The following is a 12,317-nucleotide window of genomic DNA, read 5'->3' on the forward strand; positions in this document are numbered from 1 at the left end:
GTTCTCTCCAAACAGCATAGCGCCATGTAATTATGACCAATATCCCAGCTGATTTCTATGCTAGGTATTGTGCCAGTTCTCTCTCAGACCCACTAAACCTATATTTCTATGCAGTTTTTACACATATTTAATAAACACATTAACTCAAGATATCTTCAAGCACATATGTACTGTACCTTACATAAAGAGATTTTTTTTCTTACAATTTGTTACACAAAACCGATTAAAATAAAATTCACAATTAAAATGGAAACTCTGGAATGTATAGAGTAAAGGAGGTCAGATTATCTCCTTGCTATCACAGTAGTAATGATATATGTTCAGTTTTATTTTCATTTCTAGCTGTAGTGGTCTGGATCCACTTTATCAAATGAAAATACATGCCCAGGCAAAATATGTCTTTTGCAATATGGCAACGTATTGCTCAAATTCAAAAATGCAGTTGCCATTTTCCTTCAGTCAAAATACTTGCTGCTTTACTTACGATTATTTTAAACTGTTAAGACTTTTATTAAAAAATAAACCTTACTCTCCAGTCAAAGGCAGGTGCTGCAAGAAGAAGCTGACTGATTTCTTTTGCCATTACCATTAACAGAAATTGAGGTCATTCAACATCTTGTGGAACTAGGCACAAAGCACACAGGAGAGGCATGAACTGTGCAAAAGCCTTCTCCAAAATATAAAGCAATTAGCGGTTGTATCTTTCTAAAACCATTAAAGAGATTGGATTATCATCCTGATGTGGATTAAGATTTAAATCCCATAAAGCATATGAATAATATGAAAGTCTTGTTGAGCTCTTGCCTCACAGATGACCATCACTGCTGAAGTACAGCATTCTAACTCAAAAAAAAAAGTTATTCAACCTTATTAACTCTAAGCAATAAGCACGTGTAACAATAATAAAACAATTTCCTCATATAGAAAGAAGAATAGACTCCCACATTCTTATACAGCAGCATTAATGAAAATAATTAAGAGCTTCTCAGCTAAGCAGTACAAAGCCTTATTTAAAGCCCAGACCCTCCCCTATTTGCACAGTTAAAGTGTTCTTGCATTTTTTAGGATAATAACCATCTTACAAGTATGTCTTGACAGGGAAAAAATTACTAAGCCTGATATACACAAAAACATCATACAGATATTTCAAATTATTTTTAAATAAAAGTATATGCATTATGTTGGAAAGCAGATTACAAAATATCCTGTTCAGCAATTATTGATATTTAATTTGTAATATACTCAGTAGAATACTCTTGTAAAATACTGTAATTTGTTTAAATACTCTTTTTATACAATGAATAGCGTTAAGACTGTCAGCAAACTAATAATGCCTTCCATAACTATGCAAATTGCATATTTTAACATAATATGGATATTCTTACAATATTTTGAACTTTATTGTTCTACACTTTAATGTTATGTAAAAAGAGTAAGTCATAAATCTTCATTTCCATCTGAATCACTACAGCACAGGTAAATCTCATTTGTGAAACAAACAGCCTGAAGCAAGAAATGGATGCAAAACACTTAGCTTTTCCAAGTCAGCAATGTGATTCCAGGAACCATGTGAAAAATTCTGGCACCTAAGTAAAATCATTAGCAGAGATGGATTCTCTTACATTTTCCGGGCATACAAACCAGCGTGCAGAATTTTAAGAACCACATAACTGAACTTATGGACCATTCTTCTATGTCATAATTTTAATATCTGTGGTGTTGTTTTTCATGGTTTCTTTGTTGGTTTTTTTTGAGTTACTATTCAAGTTCCTCTTTTTTCCAATTAATCCTACATTATAAAGGTCCTGTGTTAACAATATAAATAGAAACATTTATAAGCATTTATAAAAGAATGCAACAATTGCTACTATTTGAATCAACATATAAAAAGCAGACTTCAAATTTAACATATTTGGATAGATTTCCAGTATTTTCCAAATACATATTTTAAGAAGTCATGCTACAATGTAAGCATTCTTGTTGAAGTGGATATTTTTACATAATAGTTAACAATAGATAAATTCATGTTTTCACTGATTTTTTAAAACTTAAAATATTACAAAGCATTCTAAATCCGCAACAAAATCCTGCTGAGGAAAAAAGGGGAAACTTTTCTTTCCTCATAAAAATTTTCCAGAACAAATTCCACTTAAGAAACCTCAAATTACTTCTTGTATATGCAAGTTATATTAGGCATTTAGTAATACTGAAAACTTTAATAACATTTCTATGCAAAAGGCTTTGAAGTACAGATTCCTATAAAACAAATTTCACCACATCTACCTGCAAAAAAGTTTAAACCTGCAGCATCATGCAGCAATTGTAGGCTGATTTAAAGTTGAATGTCCACTTACATTTGAAAAAGAGGCTATGTCACATTCACCACAGAAAGTATATTGTCGAAGTTAGCACTAAACAGCTATCAAACTGTGATGTGCTACCCTACTGCAATTCGTGCAAAACCTGGGCAATGGAACAGAAAACATCAAGCTTTATCCATTACAGCTTGCATTCTGACTCTTCCCTTAACTCATAAGGTCCCATCAAATATGAAAACAGAAAGAATAAAATTTAATTGTATTACACAATATATTTTTACTTTTTTTTTTTTGTACACAAAGCCTCCCTTAGCACACAGAAAATTATCAAGAGATGTCAAAATTGCAGAACTCAAAAAATTAAAAAAAAAAATCTGTAAGGCAGAACTGTTATCAGACTGCTTTTTAGTCCCCTTTTATTTACTGTCTCCAGAAGAACTGCTAGTCAGAAAAAGCTATTATTGTTTGAATACGCACCTGCAAATGCCTGTAGTATTTATAATATACTACATGGTGTATACAAGTTCTTCTGCCAAACCAAATAGCTTGCTGACAAGAAGGCTAGCACATACTTACCTTAAATTGATTTTTATTTTTTTAATTCATTAACCGTATGCAAAATGCTAGGCATACCAAAGCCTGTAACCTTCCCAAATACAAACCAGCTTTTTAATTCCCACAACTGGCGCAAGAAATTAAAACAGAACAATCAGTTCTCAGTAAGTTACTTTAAAATGTCATGCCACCCGATTTTAGAAGGGATATCCAAATCAGACACAAAGGACAGAAAGCAGTTTCTTTTCTGTCACAAACATGAATGTATCTTGCATCTTGTATAAGACATAAGAAACAGACAAGTTTTTTGTCTTGATTAACTTCAACTTGAAGAATTTATCCTACCTGACTATATGAAATAAGAGCATTTATTTCATGCTTCTGTTTCATCATTATGAGAGATACTTATCTGATTGCAATTCAATGAGGAAAATAGTATACATCTGTCCATAATAGCTGAATTGCACACAACAGCTTTCAAATGTTTGTCAAATTTGAATCAAATCATGTTTACAATACAGGTGTTTTCTTTTCCTATCTATTAACTATTATGAACTGAAATGAAAATCCTCCTAATGTTTCAATGCATTCTTCTACCCCTCCACACAACTGTAACTCATGAGTAACTCTCATAAAAATTTAATTTCTTCTAAGGCCAGTCACTGGAGACACTAGTAACGCAAGACTAGTGTACTATAAAACCTACAGGTGATAAACAGCATTCACCAACCTTGAAACAAAAAATTGAACAAGTTCTCAAAAAGCTCATTTTTGAGAAAAAAAGTATTGGCAAAAGTTGCTGTCATTATTTCAACAGATACGCAACATTTTTCTGCTTATTCTATGCGATTCTAAGTTCTTTTACATGCACTGTGTTGTTTTTGTTTTTGTTGTTTTATTTTACCCCATGTAAATTACCCTCTTATTTTTAAATTAAATATTGTTGAAGGTGGTCACAGAAATCCAGGGTTCAAACCTTTAAGTTCTCAGTTATTTCAGACTTAAGGGTACTAAGTTTTTTTAAGTCCCTATAATTTATTTACATTAGTATCACATTAAAGCGAGCAACAACAGCTTATGCTACTAAGGTTAGTGCAGTATTTTGTTCAAAACATGTAAACCTCTGCTGAAGACTGGCAGTTAAAATATCAAACATTTACGAACACTAGAATAGAGCAACACAAAGCATCCCACGTACTTCTTAAAACGGTGACAAAACTAAGACTAACTTTAGTCACAGACATTTCCTTGTGTAGCTTTGTAAAATTTAAGTGATCTGCATGGAACGTGAAAGTGGCTAATGAAAAATGTTTTCAATTTCACGTAAATTACTAAATTTTCATTCTTAAGTAGCTGTGAAAATTGGCAATGTCCTGTTTAGTTACACAATGTCCTGTTTAGTAACAGTGTTACATGTTATATTTTCCTCATGAAAACATTTATTTGCTTTTATTCCTATTTTAAAGGTCTTATAAACTGCAGGTACAAAGCAGCAGCTTTGCTTTTTAAATTTTAATTCTTAAGCACTTTAAGTTCTTTGGATTTCAGTTCAAATATTAATTTACTGACTGTATTTTGTATCACTGGTAGTCACCCCAAAGCAAACAAAAAAATTGACGTTTCAACTTCCACAACTAATATCAAACACATGCTGCTGACTTAGAAGCAACAGTTGAGATATAGTCATTTTTTCCTTGGCTATTTGTATATTATATTCAGCTTAACCTTTTGGCTGGTAAATTGCTTTTGTTTATTTATTTTGAAAATTGCTGTCTGGTATAATTGAAGACTTATTTAAATCTTATTACCACTCTTACTGGTCCACTTCTATCTTATGACAATTCTTACTGCTTTTGTTTATTTATTTTGAAAGTGCCAGTATAATTGAAGACTCATCTGTATGTACCATTCCTACTGGACAAGCGATGCTTGCAGTAACAATAGTTATATGTGATTCATTAAGATCAAAAGTCTTTATCTTAAACTCCAGGAAGGCCAGTCCTGAAGCAATGCCCATCACGAGTGTTTATTGTTTATCCAGCAGGAACTAGCACAAGCAAGAGCTAAGACTTCTGAAAAACCTACATTCTGGAAACTAAACACCCTAGAATTCATCTACTGTTCATCTTTTTCCACACATTTAATAGAATCAGCAAGGAACTTCCGTACTAACTCAGAACTCCACCTGCATTTCATCTCATTATGCTCAAGTTGACATAAGTAATCGTATACTGTTATAACTACGCCCAATTTCAGTGTTTGCAACTTTTTTCACAGTTAAGTACTCTCTCTATTTCACATGAAACTTCATCAGATTATCAACATGTATTTTAACTATTTGGTATGAATTCCATGATACCCAATTTTCATAAAGTATCATTTTTTTCTTTGCCTTATGCTTCATATATCCCAAAGACTAAAAATATGCATTATTAACCTTCTGATATTGTAATCCACAAATATTTCAAAGAAAATAGTTTATGTTCTTATGGCTCTACTTGCTCGTAAATCTTAAGTGGCAGACTTCAATTTAAAAAGAGTGTTTTTTTTTTTTTTTTTAAACAACTTGCTTAACACTAACATTTTCTATTTATAACTTTTTTTTTTAAAGATTGAGAAGAACATTCTTATAGCTGGATGGTTTAATTATAATGTTAAATTTTGAAACACATGGTAAATACCTTTAAAATTGCCATGCTGAAGCAAGTGGAAATTAATTTGATTTAAAAAGAGGTTGAAATTTCACCTTGCATCCAATAGTTACAATTTGAGCATAAACTTTATGTGGGGAACCGTTATAAACGTAAACATAGCAGGCATCTCTATAAACAATTTAATCTATTATTAATACTAATGTAAGTACACTATTCCTGTATTAAAATTACAGCACAGTTTCACCTTTTAGGACTTGATGAAAATTGCAGAATACAAATTACCCTTTCTATACCAGTAGCTTTATGATAGCAGATAGAACTCATGCATCTTCATTGTACACTCGTACAATATTTTTTGAACAACTGTCAAAAGTTTCATAGAAAAGGGTAAAAAATTGTGTTTAGTTCTTGAACTTTGCAAGGAATAGAAGACATTACATTCTAATTTCTAATCTTTAATATATTCAGCATTACATATGAAACATACAATCACAGCTTACCACTTCCACAGAAGGCCCACCTTAAAAGAAAATCAAATCCAGAGTAACCTTTGCAGTGTGATTGTGATTGTCATTGAAAAAATAATGAAAATTTAGTTTGAAAACAGACAAATCAGGGGGGGATAAGACCATATAATGACATATCTTCTGAATGCAACAGACATTAGCTAGCTTAGAATTAATCTCAGTGAAGTTTTTCAGCACTTTTAGATAAAGTGCTTTTATTAAAACAAGTAAAAAGTATCTATCTGAGAAATCAGTGAATCATAAAATTATTTATTAAAATTATATTTCACAAGAGAATTATCATTGTTATGTCCACATTAAGGATTAACATAAATATGTATTTACATAATGCAGTCATGCCAGAATACTTTACAATCAAAGCAGTTACAAAATGCTTCAGTTAACGTTTTGTATAAAGACAAATGTTACAGCGTTAACAGTAGAGGTTATTACACTTAGTTTTGTAAGTTTTGTGCACAAAGTGCACAAATAAAAGCACATACACAAGCCAACTACACAACTGCAGACACGTTTTATTCTACATATTTACACAACTGCGTAGTATTTGTCTTCCTGTCACAAAAAATGGAAAAGTCGCTGAAAGGCTTTCAACTATCAAATCTACGTTGCATGGCTGATTTTAGTTCAATATTTATAGTGTCCATTTTCCTCAATGCCAGAAATTCCTGTCATATTAAGACTGATGATTTCATGGACATTTTTGAAAGCCAATCTAATTAGTCTTTCAGTCATTGGTTCTGTAAATCCAAAATAACACAAGTCTTTTTTCCCTGAACCCCTTCATTCTGTGACGTACCATCAACATCATCTGCAGCTTCGCTCTCTTCTTCTTCTAGTATTTCAAAAGGAGTCAATACATCATAGAGAAATGAGAGAAAGCCATAAAACCAATCAGAGCTTTCCTCTGCTAAAATATTAAGGACTTCCTCAAGGGAATCAATATTTTCATTACTGCCATCTTTGGTCAGGCCTACACAAGAATAGAGGAAAGAGAGAAAAAAAGGACAGCAGTTAGGTGGAAAGAGGAAACTGTAAAAGGAGGATCTGTGAAAGACAACTCACGTCACAGACAGCAGTCTTTATAGAAGAGCTAATTAGGAAATAGAAAGATGTTAGGAAAGTGTAATCTTTCAAAGTACAATTTGGACAATAAACATGCACAATATTATGCCAAAATCTTAAAATTGAAGGCAGCTTTGCTACTGTTCTAAATCTTAAAAACAAATTTGTCTATATTCAGTTTTCTTACTGTAATATTTACTTTAAGAAAGTTTTTAAACAGTAAGACTTATGAATCCTACACTGCTTAATATCATCTCATTTGCCTTTGTTTTTTAAAAACATTATGTTCAAACCTCAGAGGTTTGCAATAGATAACTGAGAAAAATATTTAAAAGGAAACAATAAAGAAATCTTGTCACAGACATTATTAAGCATTAGATTTACTCTGTCAGGCACAATTTTGATTTTTCTTAAAAGTAAGGACTGATTGTTAGGGACAGGGGGCATGCTTTTTAGTTTTTCTTTGGTGCCTTTTTTTCTGAACATGCTTCTCAATTGTTTTTTCGATGACCTACATTCAACATGATATCCTCAATCCTCAGGAATTAATTCCAAATTTGAGGACATACAGAAAACAGAAAGCTAGACAAAAACAAGGAAGTACCCAGTATAAAGGGAGATTTTTTTTTTGTAATCCTTATGAATTGCTACATAGAAAATCTAAAGTAGACTCAAGATGTCTACAGTAGAGATGAGCAGAGCAGTGAAAAGCAAGCTTGTCATTTCTGATATTTAAGACCAAGACTTGCTATCTTGAGCTACAAGACACACCAATCTAACTGTCATTTGAAATACAAACAAAAGCAGGGTTAATGTTTGTTTGTTTTTAATTAAAACCTACTGTGTTGCAGTAACTAAATTATAACATTTCAACTTTTCCATTCAGGGAAAAGTACAACAGAATGATCAAGCAATGATAAACACCAGTAATTAGAAAGCTTTAAAGCAGGACAGGGAAGAACTTTCCCTATTTCTAACCAGAACAAACCTTCGTTTGTGTTGGAAGGTAGAGCAGAAAAGCGGACTAAGGGAGAAGACAGATTGTTGAGACATAAAATTCAGTGAACATGTTGCACATGCAGACTACAAAGCAAGATTAGGTGCAGGTTAATGAAACATTCAAGATAAAGAAGTTCACGGCAGACATTTAACATTTCAGCATATTTTTCTTACAGCACACAGTGAAAGTATCAATGATAATTCTGAGGAAACTTCCAAGTCCATGATGTTCCACATCCTTGTACCTGGATGTCCAGAACCTCTACTTGAGTGACCAGCCATTCTCTTTAATTTTTCACTGGATAGCCCAAATAGCTTAAAAATGACAGACTGAATCCAGGAGGCAATCAAGGTTTTATAAATATCCCTCTCCAACTTCTTCCATGGCTTAGTTCTATAAAGATTAAATTTTATAGACTTAACTTTATGTACGACAGTCAGTCATAACTCTAATTTGTTTTCAAACCTTGGACCAAATGACACAAACCCAATTAACCAAGATATATATACTGAAGAATGAAATTTTAATTTAAGAATAAAAACTTGAATCTAAAAAAAATAAAATCAAAGTTATAAACACTAAATTACAAAATATTTGTATAGCTCTATTTTTTTTGGAATCGTGCATCAAAAAGAAAAACAAAACCACACAGATTTCAGATAGCATTTCTGTAAACATGTGAATAACCATAAAGCAGTTCCTATTCTTGTCCTAAATCAAGAAGAAGGCTCTCGGACAATTATATTTGTGAAATATAACGTGGCATATACCAGTATATTTTCTTTGAAAATGATTAGTAGGACACCAAAGAGAACCACAGAAACTGTGAGGGATCTTACATTCCTTTTGTGGAAAAATAAAAAATAAAAAAAAATCCAAGAACACCCCAACAACAACATAAATGAAACCAAAACCCTTTCTTTATAACTCTTTACAAAACCTATCCAAGATGCGTATAATGACCTTTAAATATAAAAGAAAAACAAAACTTCAGTCTGAGCTATAGAAAATAACACTATTTCATACATTCTTTTTTCTTTCCTAGAAAAAGTTGAAATAAAAAAGTACCAGTAATCCATATTCAAGCTATTTTTGCCTTTTATGATGCTCAACTTCTGGCACAGCAGGGACTGCCTACATTTTTCATACCTTTGTAAGTGAGAATAACTGCTTTTTAAAATAAAATTCATAACCAAACACAAACATGGTAGATACCACCTGAAACTGGTGACAAAAAAACACAACACTCCCCTACAAGGTAGCCATAACATGCCAATTCAGTGACTTATAGGAAACAATTGCTTTATTTCAGGAGAAGTCTATACGTTGCCAATCAAGTCAAACACATCTGAGAAATCAAAATCTTTATTCAACAATGCTAATGCAACCACTTGCAGGTTGATACATTTATTTATCAAGAGAGAGAAAATCTGTCTGCTCCTGCAAACACCTATTCTAGGAGAGTGAGCATATGCAAGACTTCAAAATTTGAATGTGCTACAACAGAACATGATAAAAAATAGAAAAGGATATGAAAATTATCCTGAATAAATGAACCATGTACAAACAAAAACCTCTGAATTTCTACCATCTCATCACAGTTTCTGAATGTTCAATCAATCTTTGTATGATTGCTTGCAAGTACATACGTATTTTTTAATATTATCACTTTTACTGTATATGTAGGCAAGCTGGAAGAAATGGTTTGTAGATGCTCATAATCCCCTTTGACTGTTCACTGATACACCAGGTTAGTTCTCTCTCTCCCCCCCCCCTCCCACTTTCCATTTTCTGCAACTGCAGTGCCAAAAAATTGTACTAACTACTGCAGTTATTTAAGTAGAATTTCTCAGGAGATTGGTGCTTGTTAAAAAGAAGTGAGGTATTTAAAATAGCTCCGAGGATTCAGACAGACACAGGTGCTCCCTATACATACATATATATATACATATTTGGTTATATATAAAGTGGTAAAACCACTGTTTCTCTACACTGAGCTAAAGTGAATACAGAGATATGACACTCCTCCTTATCAGCAAAACCAAAGTTTTTAGAAGTTTGAAAGACTACTTTATCCTTCCTAGTTAAGAGGATTATTTCTTTCAAAGAACAATCAAAGTGAGGTAGACCAAAAGTGGGAAGAGAATTATTGATAATAGAAGCCTTCAAAGGAACAGATTAAGAAGCCTCTCTTGCAGTCACCAGAAGGAAATCAGTAAATAGATCCTTACAAATACCTGTGAAATAGGAAGAACCTGCGAGATAACTGTAGACTTAACTTCAATAGTGTTTTGTTTTGTTTTTTTTCCATAATGCCTGTAGGTTCCTTCACATTTCAACCCCAGGTAAGTTTTAAAAAATGAATACGAAACTAACTCAACAAATATTTGAGTTTGGCTGACTGGGTTTTCAGTTGTTTTTCTTCTTATTTCTTTTGCTACAGAATGGGGGGAGGAGGAGAGGTGGAAGAACACACTTTCTACAGTTTTCAAAATCCACAAATACTTGAACAAAAGTATTAAGAGTCGTAAAACCTTCTTTGATTTCATAAAAATCAAAATAATTGTCCCTGTAACTTATAAAAATCACACATACTAATCTTTCTACTTAGGTATGTCCAAGTACTAAAGAAAACTAAGTATCAGCTACTAAAACAAATTTTGAAACATAAGATATGCTGTTATAAGTATTTCTCAAAATTAAATAAACTTCAAAATACATTAGTCGTTAAAAACTGAAATTTTGTGTAACAAAGTTATAGAAGCATACAACAGTAAACCACTGCAGGTGCCAGAGATTTTAATATACACAGTGGTTTGGCAATAGCTAAAGACCAGAAAATTAAAAAGCATATCACTTCCTAGAAGTATACACACAGTAATTATTATTATTATTATTATTTTTTAAAGTCAATATTAACAAAGAAACCAATTTGTTGTGACTTCCTGGGATTTTCCTCTGGGTCATAACAAGTCTTCAAACATAGCATATGTACTAACAAAAGCCCCACAAATAAAAACATCAAGGAGCCATGCATTCGATATGTAGAAAGTTACCCTAATGCAGTTGAATATATCCTTACTGTGTCTTCTTTACTAACTTCAAAGACTCATTTCTGGAACACAAATTCCTCAAGGAGGAATCTAGTCTTTCAGATTCTGTATCAATAAAATAATTTGGTCTGCATAAATAATACTGCTGTTCATTTTTTTAAAGTATATTTTAAACACCAACAAGCACAGTAAGTTCCTAAGAGCTTCAATTGATATTATGTCAGTTATTAGAAAACATTTTTATAATCCGCATCAATGTTCAGTAACTTTATAAAACTTACAATTTCCTTTGTGTTGCTGAAAATACTCTTAAATTTAAATAAGATTAAATCTTATTTCTAAGGCAGTTTTCAAAAGTAATAAAAAATAACTTTTGATATGTGACCTTCTAGTGTCACACTTGAAGTATGAAGTTTAAATGCATGATAAGGCAAGCTTATAATAGAAACGCTGTCATGTACGGGCAGAATTCCCAGCTATATCAAGTTGCATAAAACAGATTTAACAAAGCAGCAGCATGTTTCTGGTGACCACCTTGGCAGTCTGAATGAAACTAATCTGACCCACAGAAATTGATATCCACTTTCCACACACTACATAATAGACAGAGAAAGATTAGGATTACAATGATGCAAAATGTTATCTTATTCACTATTTAATACACAAATTGTATCTCTGAAGACCCTCAGAGAACTGAAGATCTCTGGAGTACCTCTCACATTCACACCACTACAAACAGGTTCAGTAATTTTTATTGCATGGGTTTTCTTTAACTGTGATGGGATTAAAAAAAATGCCACCCCTAAAAGACACTTACTTATTTCTTCAAACACAAGTGCAGAAAAAAATAAACTGACAAGAAACTGATTTTTATGGAGTAGGATTTCCCAACAGCATGCCATACTATACTATTAATAACTTTGACCAGTTCGAGATATTCCAGCTTCCCCTCTGCTCAAACTATTAACTCTGCCAGGGTTGTTTGTGTTTTTTTTTTTTTTTTTTGTTGTTGTTGTTGTTGTTTTTTGGAGGGGGGGGGGGGGGAAGTTGTTGGTCATTTTTTATTTAACTTGCTACGTTTCTGTAATCAGAACAGGTTTATATTTCTACCAATCAGTTAAATAAACTTCCCAGTATCACTTTTACAG

At 32.3% G+C, this 12,317-nt stretch overlaps 1 protein-coding gene across 19 annotated transcripts in view; it reads right to left on the bottom strand.

Annotated features, from left to right (window-relative positions):
* The window catches only part of ASPH (aspartate beta-hydroxylase), a 114,398-nt gene that overhangs the window by 83,229 nt on the left and 18,852 nt on the right, over nt 1-12,317 (bottom strand). The window lies entirely within an intron of this gene.

The sequence above is a fragment of the Anas acuta genome, chromosome 2 (genome assembly GCF_963932015.1).
Source record: "Anas acuta chromosome 2, bAnaAcu1.1, whole genome shotgun sequence".
Lineage (NCBI taxonomy): Eukaryota > Metazoa > Chordata > Aves > Anseriformes > Anatidae > Anas > Anas acuta.